This window comes from Rhagoletis zephyria, unplaced genomic scaffold (assembly GCF_001687245.7).
Source record: "Rhagoletis zephyria isolate East Lansing unplaced genomic scaffold, Rhagoletis_zephyria_1.1 Rzeph_scaffold_00427, whole genome shotgun sequence".
In the NCBI taxonomy this organism is placed as follows: domain Eukaryota; kingdom Metazoa; phylum Arthropoda; class Insecta; order Diptera; family Tephritidae; genus Rhagoletis; species Rhagoletis zephyria.
Genome location: NW_016157511.1, coordinates 120,266 through 131,257, shown reverse-complemented (window position 1 = coordinate 131,257; position 10,992 = coordinate 120,266). Strand labels below are relative to the sequence as shown.

General features: G+C 36.8%; 1 protein-coding gene across 4 annotated transcripts in view; it reads left to right on the top strand.

The window, feature by feature from the left end:
- LOC108359642 (uncharacterized) overlaps window positions 1-10,992 on the top strand; it is a 160,713-nt gene that overhangs the window by 69,858 nt on the left and 79,863 nt on the right. The window contains exon 2 of one of the 4 annotated variants that reach the window (XR_001846967.1): window positions 6,917-6,992. The exons of the other annotated variants lie outside the window; for them this stretch is intronic. The gene's annotated coding sequence lies outside the window, so the exon portion shown is untranslated. Of the gene's footprint in view, window positions 1-6,916; window positions 6,993-10,992 lie in introns of those variants that run through there. 4 annotated transcript variants of the gene reach the window in all.

Here is a 10,992-nt window from a genome sequence, read left to right as displayed (position 1 = left end):
ATATAATAGTTTACGTGCAAAAATAAACCGGTTGCATAAAGATTGTATACCGAGCTTAAACGCATTGCAAACAAAAAAACAAACTTTGCTGCCAACGATTAAATCGACTGAATATTCAGCCGAAGTTGATCTGAAATCATTATTGCTGAAAACAACGCAAAGTATTTTAGAACTAAGCCCAGATAATGGTGACATAACCAAAGCTTCTTTGGTTTGTAAGTGGGGCATGGATGGAAGTTCGGGGCATAGCCGCTATAAGCAAAATTTTGGTGACGACAAATAACCGGATGAGTTTATGTTCATCATTGCGCTAGTCCCTCTGAGGTAACAAAAAATTATCTAATATGTCTTCCAAAAACATTCAATAGCCTTTAAAAATAAATTCGAGTTTAGATCAGTAAATGGCATTTTAATTTACATTGACAACTTTTTACAGTATTATTTTGCAAAAGGCTGGTCTGAATTAATTAATTTACTCGATTACCTATTTTGCGATATGACGGTCTTATATCTTTTCGACAAGCCATATAAGTTATTAAAAAATAAATATTTTTTCCAGGTTAATTGATTTGTCATCCAACAATAAACGGCGTTAGATAAAACAAATAATTTTTGATTCAGTATTTTGCAACAACTCTTGTTCGTGCGAAGTAACTAATAAAAAGGAAAACAAAATTATATTTGTCGTTTGAGTATTTAATGTCGTCTTGAATGAATCAAATTTTTTAAGCGTGTGACATCCACACCAAAAGATATAATCAATTTAAAAAAACATTTTGTAGTCAAAAAGGACCAAAATGAAAGTAGCTGCCATTCCTAGAGGGTTTGCGTAAGAGAGATATAGGGAATCTTATTTGCCATGAATTAAGCCATAGAATGAAGCCTTGAAGTCTTTAATATTATTAGGAAAACGCCCTGTATAAATAATAAAATAACTACTCAGTATTGGAACTACTTCTGAATAATTTTGCAGTTTTAATCTCAGTTTCCATGAAAAATGTAAGAGCTAGGTAAAAAAAAAATTGATTTTTGAATTTTCATTATGAAGATTTGTTTAGTTTTCTCTGTTTTCTGTTTTATGGTTTGGGATGTGCTATTTATTGTTGTGTTTTTAACTGAGTTTGTCAAATGTTTGGGGGTCAGCTCATATTTCTTACACTCTAAGAAAAATTTTAATTGCTCGATCTGCAATTTCTCTGTCAGGCAAAGGAAATTTAGGAAGGCTTTAGCTTGAAAAAAATTTTTAGGAGGGTTGCCACCTATTTGAAAAGTCTAATTTAATTAACTTCTATACAAATTATATCAAATATTAAAATACGTGTGTCAAACGAAAGAGTGTTCAGATAGATGAATTTTTAAAAGATGAATATCAATTGAAAGGGCTTTATTTCCGACCTTTATTTAGGAGGGTTGCCACATGTTTTAAAAATCATATTCAACTTAATTCATCAGTTAATTTAAATATGTATCACAATGTTAGACGAAAAGATTTAAGAAGATTTTAGTTTGATAAAAGGATTTTCAGCTGTTTGAATAGTGCAATTTAGTAAACTATACGCAAATTGTATAAAATATTAAAATATAATCGTCAATCGAATGAGATTTATGAAAGCTTTAGTTTAAAACATCGTTTATTGGGCTTGCCACCTTTTCGAAAAGTCATACCGATCTAACTAAGTATAATAAGAGCTGCTCCATTTGGAATTTGGCAGCACTATACATAGCATAACTTTGTTATCGACTACTGGATCAGCCGTTTATTTAGTGTGCTGATTTTGCTATCGTTGTTATACCCGAGCGCACTTGTGCACAAGGGTATTATAACTTTGTTCACATAACGGTTGTTTGTAACAGGCAAAACGAATCGAGATAGATATAGACAAATGTATACATAAATGATCAGAATGAAAAAAGAAATCGATTAAGCCATGTCTGTCTGTCTGTCCGTCTGTCCGTCTGTCCGTCTGTCCGTGTACACGATAACTCGAGCAAAAATTGAGATATCTCAACGAAATTTGGTATGTAGGTTTCCCTTAATCCAAGGTAGGTTGGTATTGAAAATGGGCGAAATCGGACTGTAACCACGCCCACTTCCCATATAACGGTAATTTCCAGAAATACGAAAACTGCGATATTTTAGTAACTACTGAAGATAATTCACTCAAAATTGATATTTACAATGAGTTTTAGACGAAAAATAAGAATATTAAAAAATTTTGGCAAATGGGCGTAGCCACGCCTACTTATGGTTACATGTGTATATCTTGGTAACCGCTGCACCAATTTCTTCCAAACTTGGCACAGTTGTTGGTCCTGCTACAGCATACCAAATGGCCGAAAATTTTTAAAATCGGACCATAACCACGCCCACATCCCATATAACGGTAATTTAGAAAAATATGAAATCCTCGATAAATCAGTAAATATTAAAGCTAATTTATTCAAAATTGATGGTTGCAACAGTTTTTTACCAAGAAATACGCTTATGATACAATTTTGGAAAATGGGCGTGGCGCCGCCCACTTACGATCATATATATGTATCTCGCTAACCGTTCTAGCAATTTGAACCAAACTCGGTACGGTTATTGTGCTTGCCACATAAAAGCAAAGCGTTGAAAATTATTGAAATCGGACTAAAATAACGACCGCTTTTCATATAACGGTATATTTCAGAAATGCTTGAAACTGCAATATTTCGAAATTTAAGGACGCTAATTTACTTAAAATAAATACACCCCGGCTTATCGTGTAGCGGTAGCTTTCGGAAAGGTGGAAAACATATATTTAATAATTGCGCCGGGTATTCAATGTTCGGCTCCGCCCGAACTTAGACTTTCTTACTTGTTTTTTTATTACAGTTAATTTTCATATGCGAACTTTAAAAATAAGTGATGTGGAGAGCAAAGAACTTCAGCAAAGAAAATTGATTTTGCACTAATTCATGCAAAAGCCACACATCTCGCAATGTCGGTAGATGTTGAAATTGTTGGTATCCCGACAATAACAAACGACAATATCGACGATTGCCTTGACAAAATATTTGTGAACGCATTAGGAGTGTCCGTCTCAGCTGAGCAGATAGAGAAGCGCTACATAAAATCACTCAAGCGAAGCAACTCATTCTGTTAATCGCTGAATATTCTGTGTGTACGTTTCTCTTCGCGCGAAATAAAACAAAACGTTATGCGAACAAAATTGAAGGCCAAGAAAAAACTAACAACGGAGCTCTTTTCAGGCGCAAGTAGTAAACAAAACATTTATATTAACGAGAGCTTAACTCAATATAACAGAGCCTTGTATGCTACAGCAAAAAAATTTAAAAAAGAATTATGTTAAAAAAGGCTGATAATGGTGTTGTTGTTGTTGTGAGATCTTTTGAAGATGTGTCTGGTATTCCAGACTAATTCATTTATATAAACGCAATTTTATGAACATGTTCTGTAATGATCTCAACAGCAGTAAACCTTCCATTAACAGCCCCATTAACAGTTTCAATCTGCTACTTCCTCCCAAAATTTATTTTTACGCAGTGCATCAGAATATTCGTAGTCTGCGGCAAAACTTTGACTCTTTACTTTGTAATATAGAAATATTCCGGTTCCTCCGGATCTCATATTCGTGTCGGAAATTTAGATTTACTCTTATGAGACGCAATTTTATACATTACCAAACTACACTTTTTTTGCGAATAGTAATGATGCTTATTCTGCAGGTGGAGTAGGAGTTTTTGTGCGTAACATATTTGATTACGAGATATTTAGGTATAATTTGTTGAGTGCGGATGTGTTAAAAGTTTTACTAAAAATTAATAACAAGGAAATAAGTCTAATCTGTGTCTACAGACGTCACTCAGAATCTGGTCAGTTCTTTTTGGAGGAATTCTCAAGCTTTTTATACAATGAGAAAGCAAGTAATGCGGTTATTTTAGGTGACTTAAATTTGGATATTTTACAATCGAACGCAGTGTTGGAAAATTACCTGACTCTGATGGCCAGTCATGGGTTTGCTTCATACCTAGATGAGCCAACAAGGAATTCTTCTGGCACTTGCCTGGATCATGTTTTTTGCCGATTAAGTGGTATCTATTCTTGTACCAGCTTAAATCTGGATCTTCAAATCACTGATCACACTATGACTGGCATTAAACTTGAAAATTTCTGTTACGTCAAGAAGATCGAGAAAAATAAATCTCAAATAACAAAAATAAACTATGCTTTGTTAAATGAAAAGCTACTTTTTGAGGATTGGGAAAAAGTTCACTCTGAGAAAGATATTTCAAAAGCATACTCCCTATTCATTTATACACTGCACTCTCACATACGGTCTGCTAGCTACACCTTTGTCCCGCGCAAATTTAAAAATAAACTCAAACCGTGGATTAGTTCTGACCTCATTAAAAAAATCAAACTGAAAAACAAATTAGGAAGTAGGTGCCACAAGCACCCATCTAACCAGAAACTCCGTTCTCGTTATAAGAACCTTTGCAAAAAATTAAATAAAGATATCCAGTCCCAGAGAGATTCTTATTTTTCCAATAAGTTTCAAGAATCTCGAGGCAATTCGAAGAAGGAATGGGATATCATTAACAGTATTGTTAACAAGAACTGTAAAACTGACAATCAGACAATATCATTGAACGACTGTGGTAATATCATATCCAATCCTTCTGCTGTTGCTGGTGTATTCAATGATTTTTTTGTATCAGTCGGGCAATGCAAATTTTCACCGTGTAAGTGTGTCATGTCGGATAACAATATATTTAATTCTAAAAACAGCTTTTTATTTGAACCTTTCTCAGGCTCGGAGATATTGTCTATAATAAAAAACCTCAACAACTCTAGTTCTTGTGGGCATGATGGTGTTTCGAACCAACTGCTTAAAAACGTTGCTCTTAACTTGTTAGACATTCTGAAACATTTATTCAATAAGAGTGTCTTCTCAGGAATTTTCCCAGATAATTTGAAATGTGCAACTATTATTCCTTTATTTAAAAAGGGTAATAAGAAAGATAAAAATAACTATAGGCCAATTTCATTACTACCATCGATATCAAAAGTTTTTGAGAAGGCACTCAAAAGCAGGATTTTATTATTTCTTGATAGTAAGAATTTCTTTAGCTCAAGGCAGTTCGGGTTTAGGACTAACCGTTCAACCGAGGATGCCCTCCTAGATTTTTGCTCATTTATTTATCAGGGATTGGACAATAAAAAGAGTTGTGCTGGTCTTTTCGTTGATATTACGAAAGCATTTGACACGGTGGATCATGCCATTTTACTGAATAAATTATATTCGGTCGGCTTTCGTGGATTTATATATAAGTGGTTTGAATCTTATTTAACCGGAAGAGTACAAAGGGTTAAAGTTCACGACAATTTCAGCAATTATAATACAATAAAAATCGGAGTTCCACAAGGTTCTGTGCTAGGTCCGATCCTGTTCCTGGTCTATATAAACTCAATTTTTGATCTGCCTTTCATAGGAAAAGTCACTGCATTTGCTGATGATCTTGCACTTGCATATAGTTCAACAAATTCATTTGAACTGGTAGCTAGTCTAAATCATGATGTTTATCTTCTGAGAGCTTGGTTTGCTAAACACAAGCTCGTTGTTAGCAGTAAAACCAAATTAATTTATTTTAGTCTGAATGCGAGGAAATCACCAGATGTGAAAATTACCTTTCATTCTTCGGACTGCGATCAATTACATAGGCATTTGTGCCCTGAGGTAAAATCTGGTACTTTCAATTCCCTTGCGTCCTGCAGTAACAATTGTTTTGTAATTGAGATAGTTGATGACTTCCAATATCTCGGTGTATCCATTGACCAAAACTTGAAATGGTGTAACCACATATCCCGTTTAAAACAATATCTTCAATCCGCATTACGTTGCTTTTATCATCTCAGAAAATATTGCTCTAATAATACTCTGAAAACAGTTTACTATGCGTTATTCAATTCTAAATTATCATATGGTATCAGCTGTTGGGGAGGCGCCCCCTTAAACAAAATTCAAGCTCTTCTGACCTTGCAGAAATGTGTTGTTAGGAAATTATGTAACGCGAATCGTCTGCATCCCTCCAGAGAACTCTTTAAAAATCTGAAAATTCTTCCAGTGAGAGACCTGTATTATTTCAAAGTTTTAAAAATTTTTTACATTAGATGCGGGTACCTACATAGTGTCAAATCGGACAACTATTATCTGAGGAAAAACTCATTCCCCCTTGTTGCTGTCCCGTCTTCGCGAACTACTCATTCCTGCAGATTCTATACAATAGTATCTCGTAAATTATTTAATGCGCTACCTGCTAGTATACGCGCCATAAGAATTCTTCAAAATTTTCTGAAAAATGTGAAATCCTTCCTTCTGAACCTTTCATACAATGAGGTCGAAGTTTTTCTACGGACCATTACCTAAATTTTGTTGCTTTTAAACTTCCGTTTGATGTTCATCTTTCGGCTCGTACTTGTGAATGTCAATAATTTTCGATTTTATTGAAGGCTATTCGCAGTTTATAAATATTTTTTTTTTTTTATTCTTCTGCTTTATATTGTAATTCTTACCATTTTATTTTATTTTTCTTAACGCCACCCCGCTGTATTTATAACTTTACTAGAGATGGCATTTAATACTATGTTAATTTTAATATACAAAATGCCTTATGTTTAAGCCGCCGCTTAAACTTAATTCAGCGGCCGTGCGCGCATCCTGTGGCCGCAGCGGTGTGAACTCCGAAAGATGATTAACGAGCGCGCACGGCCGCTTCCCATCGTCGTGCCAAATGAGCGACAAGTTAGTTCAGCAACTACCAGCGATAAACGCGCACGCGCCCCGGGGATTAGTAATTTGCGAAGTTGAAATCCTTTTTGACCAAGTGAACGCTTATATATATATATATCTTGAACGCTTTTATATAGCTCATGAATAAACGGAGTTGAATCTTATAACTTTTTAAAAAACGAAAACAAGTGTTTACTTTAAGCGGAAAGCCAGTGGGCATACAAAAAAAACGGTGAGTGCGAAAGGCGACCATTGGAATTATTCATGGTCCTTCGCAGCCAACCCTGGCCTAGCTCATAAAAAAAAAATAAAACATTTTAATAAAAACTCGAGAAAACCGTATTCGTACGTCCGCAAAAACTAATACATAAAAAAAAAAACTGCAAAAAAATTGGAAAAAGTTATAAACAAGAGTGGTTAAAGTGCACGTCTACAAAAACAAAACAAAAATTATANCCGCTCAAAAGTTTATAGCGGAGAGTGACAGTATCATGAGATATTGTGCAAAATTCAGTGATGCACCAATCCAAGACCACACTGAATCATATCTTATTATNTAAAGTGCACGTCTACAAAAACAAAACAAAAATTATAAAACTTTTAAATAAACATATGTGTTCAAAAAAAAAGTGCACGCCTACATACAGTGCTACATACATATATGCAAGCGAAATACACATGTACTTGCATATCGCTAACTCAGAGTGAAAACTAAAAATTAAAAAAAAAAAAACCAAAGTGTTGAAAAAGTGCACATAAGTATGTACATAAAAAAAAAAACATAAACATATCTATATGTACATACATTAAAAAAAATAAAAATTTAAATAAAAATCATCATAAAAACAGCAAAACCAAGGCGAGCTTTCAGCCAAGCAGCCAGAATAAGGAGCCATCAACAACATCAGCAGCCATCAACAGCATCTGCAACTTCATCAGCATCAGCGGCAACAGTAACACCAGGCGCAAAAACATAAAGAAGCTCACTTACATACATTCATCGCTACATAAACAAAGGAAAGTAGTAAGTAGGCAAATTTTTAATTTAAAAAAAAAATTTAAAAATTTAAATAATATAACTTTCATATTCTTAAAAGTTATATTATTTCTAATAAACTGCCAACGGGCATACATACATATATATATGTATGTATGCCCGTTGGCAGTTTATTAGAAATAATATAACTTTCATATTCTTAAAAGTTATATTATTTCTAATAAACTGCCAACGGGCATACATACATATATATATGTATATAATTAAATAAAAGGCGTATTTTTTCTCGCCAAAAACGGTTCTATTAAAATTGCGGATATTTTCCTGCCGCACAAAATTCCACAACGGCAATTTGCCGCTATTAAAATTTTGGTAGAAAAATTCCGTTTTCCGGAAAGCGGTATACCTCCACTTACCGCCAATCTTATATATATATAGGTATATGTATATATATGCAAAATTTATTATATACCCCAAAATAAATTTCGTTGCAGTTTATATGCCTACTGTGTCCCACTGTGCAAGAATAAAATATTAGCACATTAAAATCACATNTCAATTCGCAAACCAAACCAAGCTGTGCAAAAACTGGTTTGGTAATACCCATAGCACTAATGAGTGTCCGAGTAAGTGGTCATGTACACATTGCCAACAACGGCATCACTCCCTGCTGCACATGAATCCCAAACCACAATCTCGACACTCCAGTGCGCGAGCGAATGAAACCGCCGCACAACACACTACTGCCCAGTCGACACCTCCCGCTCGACAAGCGCAGTCAAGCTCCGATTCCAGCGAGCAACCGTGCTGTTCCAAACAAGCACAAATACAATCATTGCATACCGACAATGATAGCAAAATTCTCCTTCCAACTGCCATGGTCGCAGTTGAACACGAGGGGGAATTGTTTCAACTTAGAGCCTTGATTGATCAAGGCTCACAAAGAACTTTCATTTCCTCGAAAGTTCAAAAACGATTGAAACTACCATTCGAACATTCCAAGTTCGAAATTTCCGGCATGGGTGGACATGTAGTACAAAGCTCCTCAAAGCTTTGTCCACTCACATTGGTTGCACCCAAAACCATGCAACGGATAAACACACAGGCTATCGTGTTACCTCAGCTCACGAGGCACATGCCTACGTTCACCATTAGCCGTGAAAACTGGCAGCGATTCAAGATCCTTGAACTTGCTGACCCAAGCTGTCACTTACCAGCTCAAACTGATATGGTAATCGGCAGCGATATACTTCCACAAATCCTGCTGGAAGGTATAAAAAAGATTTGCGACACTATACTTGCGCAAAAAACAATATTTGGCTGGATTCTCAGTGGTCCAATAACCGAAAATGTGGTGTCATTCTCGACACAAGTAGAAGAGTGCTCGAATACAACTCTGAGCTCTCAGCTTAGAAAGTTTTGGGAAGAGGAGGAGATTCCACAACCTCCACAAATTTCCCGTGAAGATCAGGCATGTGAAAATATGTATGCAACAACAACGACTCGTGCCCCAAACGGTCTATACATTGTGCGACTTCCATTCAAGGAAGAATTTCCAAAAAAGCTGTCTCTGGGCCACTCTCGGTCTGCTGCACTTCAGCAGTTTTTTTAGCATGGAGCGATCGCTACAGAAAAAAGGAGACTTAGGCACAATGTACAACAATGTGTTGCAAGAATATCTCGACCTCGGGCATATGGAGCACACGAAGCCATGCGAGATAATAACGAATTGCAAATACTTCTCGTTCTACTTGCCACATCATGCGGTCGTCAAACCAGATAAGGTAACCACCAAAATTCGCGTGGTATTCAATGCCTCAAAAACATCTGGTTCAGGAAATTCCCTGAATGACGTGTTGCACACTGGTCCCACACTCCAGCCAGATCTCATGCTGCTCATTCTGCAGTGGCGAATGCACAGATTCGTGTTCAATGGCGACATTGAAAAAATGTATNATTCGTGTTCAATGGCCACATTGAAAAAATGTATCGTCAAATGCTCATCCATGAGGACGATAAACATTTTCAGCGAATCTTATTTCGCACATCGGCTGACTCTTCTGTCACCGATTATAATCTTAAAACCGTAACGTTCGGGGTTAATTGTGCACCATACCTCGCTATCCGTACCCTGCATCAATTAGCAGATGATACGATAGCGACATTTCCCTTGGCTGCCACAATACTTAAAACCGAAACGTATGTGGATGACATCCTATCCGGAAGTCATGATATTGACAACGCCACTGAATCACTTTTTCAAGTGATCAAAGCGCTTAAGTCAGCTGGTTTCATACTCAAGAAACTAACGGCCAATCATCCGGCCATTTTAGAAAAATTTCCAAAGGAGGATCTTCTCGACTCCAACTTTTTGAAATTTCAGAGCGCTTTCACAACCAAAACTCTTGGTATACAATGGAACGCACTCACAGATAAATTTTCATACACCATTCTGCCTGCATCGACATCGAATGCCGTCACAAAGCGACAAATTTTATCTTCTGTCGCAAAACTTTTTGACCCGGCAGGATGGCTATCGCCAGTGATGATTCAAGCAAAGATTCTTCTTCAAGAACTTTGGCTAGATGGCGTTGATTGGGACGAATGTGCCAAACCTATATCCTTGGCAAAATGGCAACAGTTCGCAGAAAATCTACCAGCCATCTTCCACATCGAAATCCCTCGATGGGTTAATTTCACTCCCGGGCAAGATACCCAAATCCACGGGTTTTGTGATGCCTCGGAAAAAGCATATTGCGCTGCGATTTACATCCGCGCAGATGCTAGCAACCAAAGATATTCCACTCTCTTGGTTGCAAAAAGCAAAGTCGCACCATTGAAGACGGTAAGCTTGCCACGCCTGGAGCTGTGTGGTGCAGTCTTACTCGCAAAACTGGTCGCAACTGTTCGAAAACAGCTCAAATTGGAATCGTGCAACACATTCTTATGGTCAGATTCAGAGATTGTGCTAGCTTGGCTTGAAAAGCCACCATGTACATGGAAGACGTATGTATCCAATCGTACCTCTCAAATCCGGGAATATCTTCCAACCGGTGCATGGCGCCATGTTTCCAGCCAAGATAATCCAGCCGACCTCGGCACCCGTGGGTGCAAACCGCAGGATTTGGCGAATTCCCCACTCTGGTGGCACGGACCAACATGGCTCTCTTGCCACATGGATGCATGGCCAAGGTCAAAGGCATGCAGTGCATCTCC